At 40.2% G+C, this 18,787-nt stretch overlaps 1 protein-coding gene across 4 annotated transcripts in view; it reads left to right on the plus strand.

Moving 5' to 3' along the window:
- PTPRK (protein tyrosine phosphatase, receptor type, K) overlaps positions 1-18,787 on the plus strand; it is a 756,434-nt gene that overhangs the window by 23,145 nt on the left and 714,502 nt on the right. The window lies entirely within an intron of this gene.

Below are 18,787 nucleotides of genomic sequence, written 5' to 3' on the forward strand. Positions count from 1 at the left end.
AGACTTTAGATCCAGAGAGGGAGAGCGACTGTGTGCTGAAGACCTGGGGGGTACGGGGGAAGGATTGCATGGAGGGGATTGTAACCATGGCAATGAGCTGAAATACGATAGAATGAATGTAAAACTAATGTTCTCCCATGTAAACTATCACATAATTCACAATAAAACATTTAAGAAAAAAAAAAAAGAGGCAACTATACACATGGATGTCATAAAATAGAATAACAGGAATCAACTTGACTACATCTGTTGAGGAGACCATGGAAAAGCTGAATGTCATCTGCCAAAATAAGGCTAGCGGCCCACTGTGGAACAGACCATCAGTTTCTCATATGCTAGTTCAGACTGAAATCTATCTCGGGTAAATTGCCCCTCTCAGGATTTGCCCAGGCCTTGTCTAAACGTAGACACATTGCTAGTTTAGTGTTGAGAAAGAGCTCAAATGGCATCTGAATTGATGTCAGAAATCAAAGGCCTGGCCTCCCAGTGTAGACTGCAACCGTCCACACATGAATTGCTTTAAAATTTAAGCTCTAAAATTTAAGCAGGGGACTGAGACCTCTGTCACCTCCAGTAGAAGTGTACCTCCCAACGAGATTAATGTCATATCTGGGAGTGGCAGTCAGATAACTATTAATTCAAGAGAGTCCCCTTGAATACCTAAAGAATGTTCTTCCCTCAAAGGTTACAGAGTGAGAAAGGGATAGATGTACTGCTTTCCAGTTCCATGATCCCTTGCTTATAAAGTGAGCTCAGGCAGGAAGGTGGATCAGATAATGTGTTCCTTTCCAGAGATTATTGGATCCAGGATTGGTTGGAAGACACTGGTGTATGAACTGCATGTGCTTGCTGATCTGGTTGGAACTGGATGAGCCCTTAGGTTACTCTTTACAGAAGGGTCTTGAGATGGAATGCTGATAAACAGGATGTTGGTGCTATTGGCTAACTAGAACAGAGGGTAGCTGAGCAACATACCAAGTAGGGAGTAATAGAAAAAGGGATACTGCCTAAGGGTCTTGTTGTTGTTAGTAAGTTTAGACATAGCAACTCTGCATAGGGTTTCTGAGGCTGTAAATCTTTATGGGAGCACAAAGTCTCATCTTTCTCCAGCCGTGGTTGTTGTTGCTAAGTGCTGTTGAGTCAGTTTTGACTCATAACGACCCTGTATTGGATTTCTAAGGAGCTGCTGGTGATTTTGAACCACTGATCTTGTGGTTTAAACTGACCTTGCGGTCCAGTGCTTTATGCCACAGTGACCCACCAGGCCTCCGTGGCTGGTAAATTCAAACTGCTGACCTTGTGGATAGCAGCCCAACTCGTGACCCATTACACTATCAGACCTCCTTTATTTAGCTGTTATTGTTGTTAAGTGCCATTGTATCAGTTCCAACTCATAGCAACCCTGTATAGGATTTCTGAGGAGCGGCTTGTAGGTTTGATCTTTGCAGTTCAAACTGATCTATTGGTCCAAGGCATTATATTGTCGTGCCACACCAGGACTATAAATTTATATAATTCTAAATAGTGTATTGAAAATTGGCTAACATGAGCTGGTTTGAGCTGTGTCCAGCATACCACACAATGAGTGAATATTGTTTAATTACTGTAACACTTCCCAGTAGTGCAGAATTTAGTGTAAGTAAGGCTGGCCCATCTTGAAACCAATTGGCAGAAATTTAGTTAGATCAAGAAGGTATAGATTCAAAAGAAGAAGGTATAGGTTTAAAATGTTCAAGAGCAAAGATGTCAGTTTGAGAACTAAGATTCTCCTGATCAAATTTTCAGTTGCCTCATAGGAAAAGTTCCCAGAAGACTTTCTGCTTAACTCAAGTTTCCCTATTGCATAGGATGAGTATCTTTGCTCTCAGGAGTTGGTATTAGTATTCAGGCTTTCCTTGAGAAGGGTTCAGTTGTTACTGTTCTTGTTATTATTAAGTGCCATCGAAAGAATTCCGACTAATAGCAACCCAGTATAGGATTTCCGAGGAGCAGCTGGTGGTTTTGAACTGCCGAACTTGTAGTTCACAGTACAGTGCTGATCCTATACTGCCACACCAGGATTCTGAGGGGTTCTAAGACTATATAATAGGTAAGTTTTTAAATGTCTTTTAATTAATTTTTTTATGCTAAGCACCATTTTTTCTGGAATACTATACAGCTCACACTTGGTGAACTCTGGTGTACAATAAGCGCTAGACTGCTAACTTCCACAAGGTTGGCAGTTTAAAACTCACCAGCTGCTCTCAGAAACCCAAACAGGGTTGCTTTGCAATCTGAAGGGAATTGAAGGCAAACAAAAACAGCAAGTAACACACAGTAGGTGGTAGATTTCCAGCAAATATAGCTTGAAAATTGTTACAGCCTTGTACTAATACACCTGTTACAGCTCATAAGAACATCAAGCATTTAGGATATTCAGAACTGAGAGATGAACAAACAGATCAATGAAAGTGACTGGATTTACATCCTAATCCGCTCTACATAGTTGTTTTGACAGGTTGTGTTTGATATTTGGAATTTTGGTGTGGCACTGTAAGATAAGCACTCAGCCACAAGGTCAGTTTGAACCGCAAGGTTGGTAGCTCAAACTCACCACCTATTCCTCGGAAACCTTGTAAGGCGCTGCTATGAGTTGGGAACTGATTCGACCACAACTTAAAAGCCAACAGCATTTGTTTATTAAATGATAAAAATGTAAAAAAGTCTACATTTTTAACATGAGGCATACACTGCTTCTTTTTTTTTTGAAAACCTCATTGGGCTTCAAGGACCATGGTGTTGCTGTGGATCGCTAACCTTGAAGCTGGCAGTTCAAACCTACCACCAGGATCAGTTTTAAGACACTGGTGTATGAATTGTATGTGCTCTGCTATCTGGATGGAACTGGAGGAAGCCTTAGGTTACTCTTTGCAGGAGGAGGGTCTTGAGATGGAATGGTGAGAAACCGGATGCTAATGCTGTTTGCTATCTGGAAGAGTTAAGCGATAGAAGGGTGGATAGCTGAGCAACATACCAAGCAGGAGGCAATAGAAAAAGGGCTATTGGCCTAAAGGTATTTGTTAAGTGCCCTAAGTCTTTCTGACTCTTAGTGAAGCCATAAAGGGGCTTCTGAGGCTGTAAATCTTTATGGGAGTAGGAAGTCTCATCTTTGCCCTGCATATCAGTCTCATATTTCAAACTGCCGACCTTGCGGTTAGTAGTCCCACTTACAACCCATTACCTAACAAGAGCTCCTTTATTTAACTATACATTTATATAATTCTAAATTGTTGTGGTTGTTAGGTGCTTTCAAGTCAATACCAACTCATAGTGACCTTATGCCCAACAGAACGGAACACCGCCCAGTCTGGCACCAACCTCACAATTGTTGCTGCACTTGAGTGTATTGCTGCTGTCACTGTGCCAATCATCTCATTGGGGGTATTCTTTTTCTCATTGACTCTCCAATTTATCAAGCATAATGTCTTTCTCCAGAGACAGGTCCCGTCTGATACTATGTCAATATGCAGGGTTACTGTGAGTTGGAACTGACTCAACAGCACACAACAACTGGTTGAGTTACTTCTGATAATTTTACTTGATTTAAAATTTTTTTCCATTTAATTTCTTCCAGTGTCACATATAAGTGGAATTTTTTTTCAAGGCATGCTTTTATAATATACATTAAAAAAAAAAAAAAAAAGAATATGTTATGTCCTGAAGGATTAATGCAGTGTTAAAAGAAATTCTTAATTGTGTTCATGTGGTAACTGTACATAGACCAAGAGACAGTCATTCAAAGGGGATAGATATTATGTGGTTTAAAATCAGGAAAAGTGTGTGTCAAGGTTGTATCCTTTCACCTTACTAAGTTTGTGTGCTACGTAAATAATCCAAGAGGCTGGACTATATAAAGAATGCAGAATTTACTTTGGAGACAGATTTATGAACAATCTGGTGTGGCACCATAGGATAAGCACTCGACCTCAAGGTCGGTTTGAATTGCAAGGTCAGTGGTTCAAACTCACTAGCTGCCCCTCAGAAACCCTATACAGGGTCACTATGAGAAACAGACTCAATGGCAGTTAACAACAACATAAAGATGACACAGTTTGCATACTGAAAACTAAAAAGACTCAAAGCACTTACTGATGAAGTTGAAATACTGCAGCCTTCAAAATAGTTCATATCTCAATATAAAGAAAACCAAAATCCTCACACTAATGAACAATGTTACAATAAATGAAGAAAATATGTAAGTTGTGAAGGATTTCATTTTATTTAGATTCAAAGTCAACACCCTTAGAAGCAAAACCAAACAACATATTACATTGGGCAAATCTGCAAAAGACCTGTTCAAAGTGTTCAAGAACAAATATGTCTCTTTGAGGACTATAGGGAGTCTGACCCAAATCTTAGTATTTTCAGTTGCCTCTTATGCATGCAAAAATGGACGAGGAGTATGGAAGACTGGAGAATGGATATGTCTTTGAATTTTGGTGTTACTGCAGAATGTTGAATATACCATGGGCTACCAAAAGAATGGGAGTCCTGGTATGGTGCTGTGGGATAATGCTCTGGACTTCAGGGTTGGTTTGAACCACAAGGTCGTGGTTCAAGCTCAACAGCCGCTCCACAGAAACCCCATACAGGATGACTATGAGTTGGAACCAACTTGATGGAACTTAACAACAACAACAACAACCAGAAGAACGGATACATCTAATTTGGAAGAAAATAAAAGCTTTGTCTCATTTACTTTGCTATCAGGAGGGACCAGTCCTTGGAGAAGGACAGTGGTGCCAAAAAGCCAAAAAGAAGAAGTTTCTGGAGGAAAAAAATTATGAAACATTTCAAGACTTTGAAAAATATAAAACACAGATTCCCTAGTTATTACAAAAGAAACAATGGATTTTAATTGTTTTCAATTAGTAGGCTCCTTGAGGAAACAGTTGGAGAAGAGGTGGGTGCTTATTCTGCTCCATTAGCCAATTGAAATAGAACAGACGTTGGGGTGCAAGAAAAGCAGAAAGAAAGTTTACTACCTGTGCAGAAGAGCAATGCAGAGTCTGATGAACAAAATATCTTGGGGTTTCCTGAATTGGATCACCTGGGTCTTTATTTCCTCATACTTCCAGAATTCATCCTCTAACCCATCTTTGTCTGTAAATCAAGGTCTGATTATTGAATCATGTTCTACGGAATATTCTAGGTGCACCCCTCACATGTAAAGTGGGCCCAGGGAGGATGGTGGGTCAGATCATATGTTCCTTTCCAGAGATTATTGGTTCCAGGATCAGTTGGAAGACACTGGTGTATGAACTGCACGTGCTCGCTGGTCTGATTGCAGCTGGATGAGCCTGGAGGTTACCCTTTGCAGAAGGGTCTTGAGATGGAATGCTGATAAACAGGATGTTGGTACTATTGGCTAACTGGAAGACTTAAGCAATAGAAGAGAGGGTAGCTGAACAACATACCAAGTAGGGAGTAATAGAAAAAGGGATATTGGCCTAAGGGTCTTGTTGTTGTTAAGTGCCCTTGTTGTTAAGTGTTAAGTAGGTTTCGACTCAGAGACCCTGTATAAGGTTCCAGAGGAATGGCTGGTGGGTTTGAACCACTGACTCTGTGATTCAGACTGACCTTTTGCTCCTGTGCGTAGTGTCCGACAGCACCACACAGGACCTTGTGGTTCAAACTGACCTTGCAGTCCCATGCATTAACCCCCAGAGCACCACACCAGGTAGACAGCCTCATACTGGTTGGTTTGAACTGCCAACCTTATGGTTAGCAGTCAAGTTCTTATTCTAGAGTGCCACCAGGTCTAATACTAAGTTGAATGGAAGTTTTGTTTTCTGTACTTAACAAGTTTATAAGAAAGAGGCATATATTATTAGATACTCTCAGGGATTTGATTAAAAAAAAAAGCAATTTCCACCACACGATTTAGATCAGTATATTTTAAATTCAATCTCTTAACTTTATGCCTATAATACTATAGTAATTGATATTCAGGATGACTGAATTAGCTAAATAAAATCAAAGATTTTATTATGGTTGTTGTTGTTAAGTGCCATCGAGTCGGTTCCGACCCATAGCGACCCTGTACAGGGTTTCCGAGGGTGTAAATCTTTACAGGAGTAGAAAGCCTCATCTTTCTCCCGCAGAGCAGCTGGTAGTTTCCAACCGCTGACCTTAAGGTTCGCAGCCCAATTCGTAACCACTACGCTACCAGAGCTTGTAATTCATAAGCATACACATCTTACCAATAATGGCTATATTGATTGAAATGAAAGGGTTCCTCCCCAATTCTAAGTTAACTGCATGGTTATATTAACCAAGACACATAGGCCATCTGATTTTGACAAACAACTTTCACTTTTGATTACTTTGTTTGGAGTCTGGGTGTTACCCTGTAGGATAAGCACAAGACTGCTAACTGCAAGACTGGCAGTTCAAACTCACTAGCTGCTCCTGAGAAATCCTATACAGGGTCACTATGAGTCAGAACTGACTCTACACCACTTAACAATAACAACATGGCAACAATCTGTTTATTCTGTCTTGATAAAGATCAGTAATTCAGTATATTTAGTCACTCATTCATTGAAGCCAGATGATATGAAGATGACAATGCATGGATAATCAAGAATTTACCTCTTTTGTGTCTGAAATGAAATAATTGATATGTATTTCTGAACTGTTGCCCTCAGGAATGTTTTGGAACTATTAACCTATGTTGTTGTGTGCCATCAGGTTGATTCTAACCCACAGTGACCGAATAGGACAGAGTAGAACTGTTCCATAGTTTCTGTGCTATGTAGTAGTCACTGTGACTCAGAACTGACTCAAGGCCCTTAACAACAGCAAGTATTTATGGAACAGATGGCTGCGTTTTCTCTCCCATACAGTGGCTGGGTGGCTTTTAATTGCTAACATTTTTTAGTAGCTTAACACTTAGCCCTAAGGAGCTCTGGTAGCATAGTGGTTACGAATCAGGCTGCGAACCTTAAGATCAGCGATTTGAAACTACCAGCCGCTCTGTGGGAGAAAGATGAGACTTTCTGATCCCATAATGATTTATAGCCTTGGAAACCCTGTACAGGGTTGCTATGGGTCGGAACCAACTCGACGGCACTTAACAATGACAAGTGGAACTGTAGAATAAATACTGGATTGCTAACAACAAGACTGGCAGTTTATCTCCACCAGTCATTTCTCCGAAACCCTGTATAGGGTATCCATGAATTGGAACCCTTATGAGATGGCACTAAGCAATAACAAAAACAATAGCAACAACACTGTGTTATGTAACTTGCCCAAAGTTGTTGTGTTGCTAACTGGTGTGGGCTATGGGATAAAGCACTGGACCGCCAGCTTTCTTTGGACTACAGAGTTGGCATTTCACACTCACCAGACACTCCTTGGAAACCCTATGCAGGTCTCTATGAGCCGGAACTGAGTCAGTGGTACTTCAAAACTTTGTTGTTAGGACTTCTGGTATGGTGTTGTAGGATCAGCACAGGACTGCAAGATTGGTTTGAACCACAGGGTCAGCAGTTCAAACTCATCAGTAGCTCCTAGAAACCTTATACTGGGTTGCTGTGAGTCTGAACAGACTCCACAATACTTAACAACAGCAATGACATGATTGTTAAGTTCTGACTCTCAGCGACTCTTACATAGAACAAAACATTTTGCAGGTCCTGCGCTATGTATCATCTCAACAGTTGCAGCAATTCTGATTGACCAGAAAAAGCACTGGGATTTTGCTAAATTTGGTGGAGGAGTAATTTTACTTACTTTGGCCTGTTTCTTTGTCTTTAATTGGATCTAATACCACCAACACCCTAGCTAGCTACTTAAAGGATAATGAGGATCACATAAGATAATTTTTGCATAAGTACTATTCCAACCTTGAAGGACTGTATAAATGCAAGATACTGTTATTGTAATGACTTGCTCTACAACACTGATTTCAAATGCTAATTGGCTACTGTTGCTCTTAAGTATTATGGTATCATTTTGATTCACAGTGACCCTATGGTTTGAAACTTTGACCTTGCCATTAGCAGTCTAGTGCTTACAGGACCCCACTGAAGACTACCACCAGTTAGAATTAATTTTAACTCATGTCATCAGAGTGGAACTGAGGGTTTTTCGATAAATTTCTCCCAGAAGAAATTCCCTGGTCTTTTTCTGGGTGGGTTTAACTTCCAACATTTGTTTAGCAGCTGAGTTTGTTAATTATTTGCCCCACCTATGGCCTCATTTCTTCACTAAATAATGCTAGAAAGGAGCTCTGGTAGCGTTGTTGTTGTGTTGTTGTTGTCAGGTGCCATCGAGTCGGAACCGACTCATAGCGACCCATGCACAGCAGAACGAAACAATGTCCGATCCTGGGCCAACCTCACTACTGCTGACACACTTGAGTCCATCAATGATGCCACCTGGCTGATCCATCTCGTTGGGGGTCTTCCTCTTTTTCTCTGACCCTACACCCTACCCAGCATAACATCCTTCTCCAACGATTGTTTCCTCAGGACAGTATGTCCAAAGTAGGAGAGACGAAGCTTAGCCATCCTGGCCTCCAAGGAGCACTCTGGCTGCACTTCTTCTAAAACAGATCTATTGGTTCTTTTGGCAGTCCATGGCACTTTCAGTATTCTCCTCCAACACCACAACTCAAAGGCGTAGAGGTTACAAATCAGGCTGTGCACCTTATGGTCAGCAGTTCGATACTACCAGCTGCTCCGCGGGAGAAAGATGAGGCTTTCTGCTCCTGTAAAGATTTACAGCCTCGGAAACTCTGTACAGGGTCACTATGAGTTGGAACTGACTCCACAGAACATAACAACAACAACAACAACAAATGCCTTTTAAACTATTTTTCAAACTCACAATCCTATCATGCAGCACTTTCAATAGAGACATTCCTATTGAGTAAACCTTTTTGTATTCTTTTGTTTCTTGCTCATGGCAGGATGTTAATGGATAAAGAAGATACGATTTTTGTTTATATTTACTTTTCTTTAATTTGGCATGGTTCTTGACATAACAACAGAAGGCAAATGTACTTTGGGCATACCTGAACATATGCATTATTCATCATATAAATTTATATTTTGATTTTAAAACAAAATATTACTATATAGATGAGGACGGACTCTTGGGGTGGCAACACTGGACTGTGAGCCACAAAGTTAGCAATTCAAACTCACCAGCCATTCCTTAGAAACCCCATTACAGCCTCTCCTTGGAATAGCATGCCTGCACTTGACAACAACAATACAGCACTTAGTAACAACATGTAGATTTAAATAATTTTTTGAAATACCCGTGGTGATATTCAGGAGCACTGGCTCTGAGAATAAGCACTGGCCAGCTGACTTCAAAGTCAGCAGTTCAATCCCACCAGTCATACCAGGGTGAAAAGACTAGGCTTTTTGGTGGAGTAAAGATGTACAGGCTCTGAAACTCTATATAGGGTCTCTATGAATGGGAATTAACTTGGTAGCAGTAGGCTTGGTTTTTGGTTTATGGTGATACTCGAAATGATTCTGAATTAAAAGAGTCTAGGACATAAAGAAAAACAACAACAAAGGAGCAAAACCCCCTCTCCAAAACAAAAACCTTTCATCAACTCTAGAAGTTGTGAATGGGGAGGTATTTCAGTGAGCAGAAAAAAAAACATGTAAAAGCTAGCAAAATGGCTAGCTTTCTTTCTACTGTCTCTCTGATGCTTGGTCATATACTTCCCTGCCATTCCGTGTGTCTGCTGATGTGGCTGTCTAGTTAAACTTTTTGTCAAGATAACATATTTTTATTCGAGGTTCTGTGGTTTCATTTAAGATTGCAATGATAAAAATATACAACGTTTTGTATTTTCTGTGTCAATATGGTATAAACTTATTTTGTAAATGTTCTGAAATCTGAGAGCTATAATCATTATCATATTTAAAAATATTTCTCTAAGGTTAAAGGAACAGACAGTTATTTGGACAGAGGGACACTGATACTTCTGTTTCCTAGTAGCCCCCTTAGCATAGTTTCACTAAAAGCTGGAGGATATTGGGATGTAAATTAGGTTGAGAAAGGGCTTTTTGCCAGGAATTGTTTATTGAACTGAGGAAGTGTCTCCTCCAGGGGTTGGAAGGAGCTGGTTAGTTTAAGTGAGGAAGAAAAGCCGGTATTCCAAGTGCTGAGATTTCTCACTTAAATATCTGAAATATAGCTGGATCCTTGCAAGTGTAAAGGCTCCCCAGCAGGCTGGAGCATGGATTGGGAAGACTGCCTGTTTGAGTTGGGAAGGATCCAAAGTTTGGAAGGTGTAAGGTGCTTGAAACGGGAACTAAGCTGTGATAAATCTTTTTTTAACGCCTTGATGAAAAGACAGTGTTAAGGAAATAGGAGGACTACAGTTTCAAGGGATTTATTTACAGATCCTAAGAGAACACATTGTTTTACTTTTTCACACTAAAGATATAAACAGTTCATATGCTAATAGCAAAGTATCTATACCTACTCATGAGAAAAATTTTCTAAAAGACCTATATTAGTAAACATGTTGTTAAATTATACTTATTGTTAGAAATTATTGTTGCTAAGTGTCATCAACTCTGTTCATTGTTAGAAATAACACTTCAAAATATAAAGACTACATATTTAATGTTTAATAACTTTTTATTGTGAATTGAGTAAACGTTTGTTGCTGTTTTTAAGTGCTGTTGAGTTGGTTCTGACTCACAGCGATCCTGTACGTAGTTTCCAAGGATCAGCTGGTGAGCTTGAACCACCTACCTTACAGTTCATTCAAACGACTTTGCAGTCTGACGCATTAGACCACAGCACCACACCAAGATAATTGTGTACATATGGGCTAATGCATTAGACAAGTCTCTGCATAAGACCTTTTTAAAGCATTGAAGAGCAAAGATGTCAGCTTGAGGACTAAGGTGTGCCTGACCGAAGACATGGTATTTTCAATAACCTCATATGTATGTGACACCTGGACAGTGAATAAGGAAGATTGTAGAAGAAATGATGCTTTTGAGTTCTGGCGTTGGAGGAGAATATTGAAAGTGCCATGGGCTGCCAAAAGAACCAATAGATCCGTTTTAGAAGAAGTGCAGCCAGAGTGCTCCTGGGAGGCCAATGTGGATTTTAGAGTCCTGGTGTGGCGCTGTGGGTTAATGCATCAGACTGCAAAGTCGTTTGAACTATAAGGTCAGTAGTTCAAGCTCAGCAGCTGCTCCTTGGAAACTCTATACAGGATTGCTGTGGATCAGAATTGACTCGGACAACACTTAACAACTATAACATGTGGGTTTTGGGAAGACCAGTGAAGAGGATATGGTTGTAATATGAGTAAGAGATGGATGGTAGTAGATTGGATGAGGACAGCATGAGAAGTGGATAGGTAGGAGACATATTCTGGAGGTAGCAATGATAGGACTTGCTGATAAATGGTGGATAGCCAGTGTGAGATTGATTCTGACTCATAATGACCCCTTGTGAATCAAAGTAGAATTGTGTTCCTTAGGGTTTTTAGTGACTGATGTTTGTGGAAGTGTAGAACAGGCCTTCTTTTGAGATTCCTTGGGGTGGACTTGAACCTGTAACCTTTTCATTAGCAACTGAGTACATTAATCATTTGCACTACTTAAGGACTCTGTTGGTTCTGACTCATAGTGATCCTGTATAGACTTTCCGAGGAGTGACTGGTGAGCTTGAACCACTGACCTCTCGGTTCAAACCAACTTTGCAGTCCAGCATTGCCTTGCAATGTCTCTAGGAGGATTTACAACAAATTTAGATGTTATTTTTTTTAATGTATTTTAGGCAACATGATTAATTCTACTTTTCAAAATTGCTTGCCTTCATATTTAAGTTTAAGGTGAGTGTGTATATGTGTATCTGCAAAAAACAGTCCTTTAAAATTATAAGCAGGTCCTTTCTTCATTGATCTCTTTATGCTTTAGCTTCCATGGGTGATAAACTTTACTAGTTGTGAGGTTTTTCCATTGTTAATTTTATCTTTTCTAGAAAAACCTGAGTGTGATGTGTATATATATGTAAGTATGCATGCATATGCATATTCTTCTAGACCTTATCACTTGGTGTGTAATTAAATATGGAGAAAGGAAGAAATTTAAAAATAATATTTTCTATAATAGTTTGCCTTGGAAAATGTGTACAAACTAAAGGGTTAAGATGCGGAGATTGAAAAATATATATATTTTTACTATTTGCATGCTTACCAATTGGAGTTTGACTTTTATTTTTTCCACATACTTTCAGAGCGTTGTGACAGTTTTAGTGTGGATTGTAAAATGTAGGAGGTATACTCTAATTCCCTTTCACACACATAAATCAAGTTTGGGGCTCTTGTGGAAATGTTTACTAGAAAACATCATGGGCAGATTTTAAAATGCTTTTGAATTGCATGACGGCATGGTGCCACTTTGATTGAAGGCTTGTAACATTTTCTTTTCTTTTCCAAAGAGTCAAGATAAATCCTGTAAACATTTTTTTCTTGTTTTGTTGTTTCAATTATACTCCTGTGTTTGACTGTAACCTATTACCCCCTGGAAACAAGTGTTTTCTTACTCCATTGCTCCTCTGGAATATTCCTGCTGGTGGGAAGCAGTTTCAAAGTTGTTCCTTACTTACACAGTGTAATTCTAGATGAGTACGAAGCTCCCTAAGTCTCATCAGAAAGATAATATACTAGTTTGAAGGGATATATTTTTGAAGGGACATCTTATCAAAAGCAGGGTTTTGAACTAGTTCTTCCTGATTTAGTCATGGCCAACAAAGCAAAATGGAGATGGAGCAGGATTTGCAAAATGTAGGTGCCTGGAAGTAACTAGAATAGAAAAAGATTATGGGTCAGTGTCTGCAAAAATGTATTTTTTCTTTTAGAAAATAAGGGCAAGATACACAATGCATAGCAACCAGATTCTTGCCTGCCAGAGCCTGAAACAGCAGTGTGCTGCTCAAAGATGACAGCTGACCACGTTGCTTTGAAGATGTGTAGCTCTGCACAGTCCTGCCAATAATTCACTCTCTTGTATCAGGCTTCTCAAAGGGCTCACTACACCTTTTCTGAATCTCCCATTGTAGTTTTCATGCCAACCACTCACATTTTGCAAATTCTGATCCATCCTGCTTTTGGTTTGTTGTTCGTGACCGACCCTGTCCGAATCAGTTAGAAGTTCTGGTCAAAACTCACAAGAGTACAGCTCAATTCGTTCTGTTATAGTCTTTAATATTTAATTGAGCATAATTTAATCATTTTAATCTTACAAAATTGGTTATGGTAAACTTCATGATAAAGCCTACTCTGTAAAACCTAAACCTTAATTATTGATCAAACAGCAGGTTCTGATAACTCTTCCTTATTTCGTTAACATTAAAAAAAAATAAAAACAAATGTATTAACCCACTTAAGTGTTGTAAAGCATTATACTGCATTCTGAGGCTGAAAAGTATAAGGCAGATGTAGCTTAGACTTTGCCCTCCAGAAGCAACATGTCAGAAATTGACATGCTGATAAATGTTATAAGTCATAACTGAGCTGATGTGAGGGGACAATGTGTTAAATCCTAAATTTGGGATTTGCCAGAGGAAGAGATGTGGAGAGAAGTAACACTAATTTGCATATTGTTAAAATATTTTTATTTTGGCTGCTAAAGAGAATAGGTCTAGTATTCAAGTTCTTGAAAAATTAGTCACTGAAAATCCTACGAAGAGCAGTTATACTATGACACACATGGGGTCCCATGATTTGGAATAGATTTGATGGCAGCTTGTTCGATTTGAGCTCTCTTCTTGTTCAAAGATTGTACTTTTGTTTCAAGTAACTCTGACAATCCATATGTTCATTATGGATTAAACTGTGTTGTTTTCCCCTGCCTTGCCCGCACCTCCTCCCCCTAGCAGATATGTGTTGTACATCCTAACACTTTTACCTGTTGTTGTTATAAACCCATTTAGAAATGTTTTTTTCTTTATTATGTTAGTGATGAGAAGTATAAGATGTGTCTGGAATCAATTTCTTTTGAGATAGAAAAGGCATAGATTAAACAAGCAGAAATAGAGGGAAGGTAGATACCACACCACATGAAGATCACAAAGGCAACCAAGAAATGAAAGAAATTTCTCTAGAAATGAAAGCCTTTCTCTAGAGCAGGTGCCCTGAATTGGACTTCCAGCCTCATAACTGAGAAAATAAATCTGTTTGTTAGAATCAAAGCACTTGTTATTTCTGTGTTGCTGTTGTTAAGTGCTGTGAAGTCAGTTTCAACCCACAGCGACCCTGTATAGGGTTTCTGAGGAGCGGCTAGTGAGCTTGAACCACTGACTTTGTAGTTCAATTGACTTTGCAGTCTGGCTCATTAACCCACAGCGCCATACCAGGACTCCTCCTTGATCATAGTGAACAGCAAAAACATCCCAGCCCATATTATGTTTATATATTCTAGTGGTACATAGTATGCCAATACTTTGATTGCGGGGTAAACCCAAGTTTCAATTTCCAGAAAACTCAAAAAAGTCCGTGAGAAACTATAACAACCATACTCTCAGAGAAGGGAGAGAACGGGTCTCGTTAAAAAGATCGAGAAAGACCATGGGGTTCTTGAAATGTATTGTGTCTATAGGCAAAGATTGGAAGACAGGCTATTTCAGGTGGAAAGAAAACATACCCTTTCAGGACAATTGCTCAGATTTGGGGGGTGGGCTATATTGAGTGGAGTGAAAACACCCACTCCACTGACAACAGGGTCCATTCCACCTCCGAGTAACCGTATGGGGCAGAGGAGAACTGCTCTTTAGGATTTCAGAGCCGGTAGATCATTAGCAAACATCCTCATCTTTCTCCTGTGGAGAGACTGGTAGGTTTGAACCACTGTCCTTGAGTGTCTAACTCACAGTACCATCAAGGTTCCTTAATGAGTGGAGTCAAAACCCCCAAACCACTCCCACTCCCATCCAGTCAGTTCTGGCTCATGGCGACCCTGAATAGATTTCTAAGACTCAACCTTTAGGGGAGCAGCCAGCGTCACCTTTCCCCCGTGGAGAACAGTGCCTACCCCACAGAGCTACCAGGGCTCCTTATAGAGTGGAGAAGCGGGACATACATTCCATCTAAAGCATGATGATGGCAGCAGCAGCATCACTTGTTCATGTATTGCTGTAGCGGAGCCACATGATGATACGCCTGGGTCCTGTGCCAAGGTGTGTGTATTCAGACTAATGGCGACCCCTTGTATGCAAAGTAGAACTGTTTCGTAGGGTTTTCAGGGCTGTCTTCTTCCAGACACAATTTGCCTAACTTTGAATGATGGGGTGCTGTAGGATAAGCACTGGACTACTAACCACAAGGTGGTGTTTCAAACCCACCAGCTGTTCCTTGGAAACCCTATACAGGGTCACCATGAGTTGGAACTGACTCTATGGCATTTAACAACAACAATATCTTCAGAGTTGCTTCTAGGTGGGTTCAAACTATCAAAGTTTGAACACCTTAGTAGTCAGGACCTCATTTATCCATAAAACACTGCTGCCACTGAGTCGGTTCTAATTCACAGAGAGACCCTATAAAGGGTATCTGAGGCTATACTTTTTTTTTTGAGAGAGAGGAGTCCTGGTGTGGCGCTGTGGGTTAATGCGCCATACTGCAAAGCCAGTTGAACTGCAAGGTCGGTGGTTCAAGCTCACCAGCTGCTCCTTGGAAACCTTATACAGGGTCGGAACCGACTATATTGCACTTAATAACAACATACGTTTTTATAGGAGCAAAGCCTCATCTTCCTCCTATGGCTTGGCTGGTGGATTCGAACGGCTATACTTTTATAGCACCACCAAGGTTACTCTTATGGCAGGTGTTATAGAACAAGTGTGGTGCTGTAGGATCAGTACTGGACTATGAACCTCAAGGTCGGCAGTTCAAACCCACCAGCCGCTCATTGGACACCCTATACAAGATCGTTGTGAGTTGGAACCAACTCTATAGCACTGAACAACAACATAGAAAGTATGGTGCCTTAGGATAAGCACTAGACTGCAAGATCAGTTTGAACCTTAAGGTTTTGATTCACACTCACCAGTCACTACTCAGAAGCCCTTAATAGCATAGAAAGTATAGGAGCATAGGTAGCACAGTAGTTAAAGTGTTTGACAGCTGCTTGGAAGGCGGGAGATTCAAACTCACCAGCTCATGCTTCTGTAGATTTACCGCTTTGGAAGCCCGATGGGACAGTTCTACTCTGTTTTATAGGAGATTACTGTAGCAAAGGAGTTGGAGCCACATTATGAAGTGCCTGGGTCCTGTGCCAAGGAATGTGTATTTCATCTGGAAGATAGCTTGATAAAATTGAAGGGCTTTAAGCAAGGGATTAAATTTCCACAATTAAAATACAACGTTAAATACATTAAAAACTGAAGTAATAGTAGTGAATCAGTTCTCAAGAGAAGCAATTCTCATAGGTACTCTTCCTGCTTCAATGTGTTACCTACTACCCTTAGTTCCTAGTGTGTGTTTGAATTAATGTTTTCTACCATGGACCTCTGGTAGTGTAGTGGTTACGAATCGGGCTGCGAACCTTAAGGCCAGCAGTTCGAAACTACCAGCCGCTCCGCAGGAGGAAGATGAGGCGTTCTGCTCCCGTAAAGATTTACAGCCTCGGAAACCCTGTACAGGGTCGCTATGGGTCGGATCCGACTCGATGGCACTTAACAACAACAACAACCATGGACCTAGTCACTATTCCATTCTCCATTCTTGTTTGTGGTATACAGTGCCCTACTCAGAATCATGAAAGGTGATAAAAAATAACAAAAGATAAAAATCAGTATTAATGTAAGCTTAATGTTTATTTTGATAGTCATTTGGTGCCATATGAGTATTTAAGCCTGTCTAAATTAATCTGATGTGCTCACCATAGTTTTCCAGCTTGGGAATTGACTCAGGTAAAATAATTTAGAAATTACTGATACAGCCCAAACTGCATTACAGCTGCCAAGTGTGGCTACACGGAAGTGAGGCTGGTTTCTTGGTCTGCTTCTTCATAAACATTCTTTCCGCATTCTTTATCAGCACATAATCCTGAGACACAAAAAGCCATTGTGTCCCACTGGGAATGTGAGAAAATCAAACCTATATATTGGTTTTGCTCCTGGCTAGGAACCACTAACATTTCTATATTAACCACCCAGGTTTTGAATTGAGATAAATGTTATCAGCAAGATGTGTCCTACATTCTCCCCCAAAGAGAACACCATTCCCATATCAAAAATCTAAAAGACAGACTGGAAATGCTTTGATCCAACCATTGCTGTGATTTGTGGGATACTTTAAAATTTCCTGGGGCCCCTAGTCGTGCAGTGTTTAGTGTCTGGCTGTTAACAGAAATAACCAGTTTGAACCCATGAGCGTTCTGCAGGACAAAGATGAGGCAGTCTGCTTCCATAAAGATTAGAAACTCAGGGACCATATGGGACAGAATTAATTACATGCTAATGGTTTCGGTCTGGTTCAGAAATGTCCTGACTGATGCAAGCAGTCAAGCACTCAGCTATTGGTGAAAAGTTAGTGACTCAAATCCACCCAGAGCCTGGGAAGATAGACCTGGTCCTCACTTCTAAAAGTTCACAGCTTTGCAAAACCTTGTGGGGAAGTTCTACTCTGCACACACGGGGTTGACATGAGTTGGGATTTACGTGAAGGCAACTAACAGCCCAGTAAATAGTAAGCACTTATATAACACTTCACAAGTGCCAGGCATTTCATAGATATTAACACATTTAATTTTCACCACAATCATTTGAGGTATGTGCTGTTTTTAGACACATTTTAGCCAGGAGAAAATGAAGGCAAAGAGAAGCTACAAAAGTGGCCCATGGCCACGCGGCTAGATAAATGACAGTCAGGATTTACACTTGGGCAACGTGGCTATGGAATCGATGTTGTTAATCACCATTCTATACTTCTGGTGTGTGCTGTAGGGTCAGCACTGGACTGTGAGCCACAAGGTCAGCTGTTCAAACTCACCCACAGCTCTTCCGAAACGCTATACAGGTTTGCTATGAGTCAGAACTGACTTAACAGCATTTAACAACAGTAACAACAATAGTGTGTCCCATGAGGATAATTTTCCAATATCTGGACCATGGTATGTGTTACCATATGCCTCTGGTATGTGTTATGTGTCCTTCTACCCTTTTCTGTGTCCACCTACTTGCTGGCTTCTCTCGTACTTTCTGGGAGTCATATGTCTGCAGATTCTCTTACTTCCATCACCATTTTGTAATTTGCTCTGGCCCAAGCAATTTCATGGTTCAGAATGAGCAGGGTCAGCAAACACTGTTAAATTTTTTCTTGTCATGCATTAACTTTTGAAATAATAGCAAAACTCACCTTCATTTTTTTCTCAGCATTACTCTCATTATTTCTGTTAAAGGCGGCTTTTGTAGTGTAACCTTGACTGACTTCTTTTGGAAAATAGTTTTGTTGAAGGGACAGGAAGTGGGAAAAGGGAGAGGAAGGGAGGCCTTTGGAATTAAAGTGATCATGTTAACTCCTGAGACTGGTCTTAACTGATGAATTTGACAATTTTTAATTATTTAAGATATGTTTAATATTTCCTCACCACTGGACCAATAAACAACATTTTTATCAATGGAGAAAAGATTGAGTTGTCAAGGACTTCATTCTTCCTGGATCAACTATCAACACTCGTGGAAGCAGTAGTCAAGAGATCAGATGACGTATTGCACTGGGCAAATCTGCTGCACAGGAACTTTTTAA

This window comes from Chrysochloris asiatica, unplaced genomic scaffold, assembly GCF_000296735.1.
Source record: "Chrysochloris asiatica unplaced genomic scaffold, ChrAsi1.0 scaffold00013, whole genome shotgun sequence".
Classification (NCBI taxonomy): Eukaryota; Metazoa; Chordata; class Mammalia; order Afrosoricida; family Chrysochloridae; genus Chrysochloris; species Chrysochloris asiatica.